Consider the following 1,389-nt stretch of genomic DNA (forward strand, 5'->3'; position numbering starts at 1 on the left):
GGAACAGGTATGCAGGAGAAGAAACACTGCCTACGGAAGTTGCAAAAGAACAAAATCCCCATTGAGTCTGTAACTCACAATAAAACATTTTAATGAGGGGGAAAACAGCAGTCAGTCCTGAGCAAATACTAAATATAAATATTGAATATTAATTGTGTGTTTTAACTACTTTGAGACAATATTGACTGACGTTGCTCATTTTTGCTGCTGGGCTGAAACTAATCTTGGCTCTGAGCCAAGCAGGTAAAGAAAGTGACGGTTCTTCCTGTGATTTCAGTTCCTCTTGTTGTTGAGGTTAAAACGTTCAGTCCTTTGTGAGCATCATGTCTGGTCTGAGTTTTGCTTCTTTTTTTAAAATCTTGCACATGTTGCACAACGGACATGAACTCAGCGACATTTAGGCTTCACAAGAATTTCAAACTGAAATTAGCATTTTTGTGTGTGAAATTGGACATTTGCTTCTCTGTCACATTGTCTTACCTCGTGATTTGAGTTGACAGGGTGCATTTGTAGTCATTGCTGTAGTTTGCTGCTCTTCTGTAACTTTTACAGAAGAGCAGCAAAGACAAAACTTATATAACTCTTAAAAAAATAAGGGAACTTAGACAATCTAATAGCAACAACAAAATTACAACATAATCAAAATAAGAGCATTCATTTTAGCCATGCTTTCTGTGTTATATCAGATCTGAGAGAGCATTGAATTAACTTCAGTGAAAGGCTATTGAAAGGAAAGTTTTTTTTTAACACGTCTTTAAATAGCAACATTCTGATGCTTTGCGGGAAAGTTGTAAAGCAGTTTTGGCGCCATCACAATAAAAAGCTTTTAATCTAAAAGTGAGGGGATTGATCTGAGCAGACAGTGGGGAAGTAACGGTCTGACACTGTTTTTCTTTCTCACCCACAGATTTTTGTAGCCTGTCAACGCACTCTAGCACTCCTACCTTTGCTTCCACTGCTTGTGCCTCATTGAACTCTGTGAGACTGCTCTGCTGCCAGCTTTGGTTTCCCCCTGACTGCAGGAAAAACATTGAGACAAGAGAAAAGCCTCTGTCTATAAAACTGCAGCCGACCACTGACTGCATGTCTCAGAGCTCTGACCGACCCCTCTCCTCTTCCTCCTCCTCCTCCTCCTCCTCCTCCTCCTCCTCCTCCTCCTCCTCCTCCTCCATCCACTTCTCCTCAAGGACCCACATCTCCACATAACCAAAATATCCCAACCTCCAGCCACCTGCTAGCTGTTTCATCGCAGGTGCTATTTGGAATCGCTCCCCCTAGGTAGGGCAGTAGTATCGACCATCGTCCCCTGACCGGCCCCCGACTGGTACTCCTTCAGTGGGGGAAGAAGGGGAAGGAAGGCAGCTGAGCAAAGTGCCGCTTTCCCCGGAG

This window comes from Scomber scombrus, chromosome 8, assembly GCF_963691925.1.
Source record: "Scomber scombrus chromosome 8, fScoSco1.1, whole genome shotgun sequence".
Taxonomy (NCBI): domain Eukaryota; kingdom Metazoa; phylum Chordata; class Actinopteri; order Scombriformes; family Scombridae; genus Scomber; species Scomber scombrus.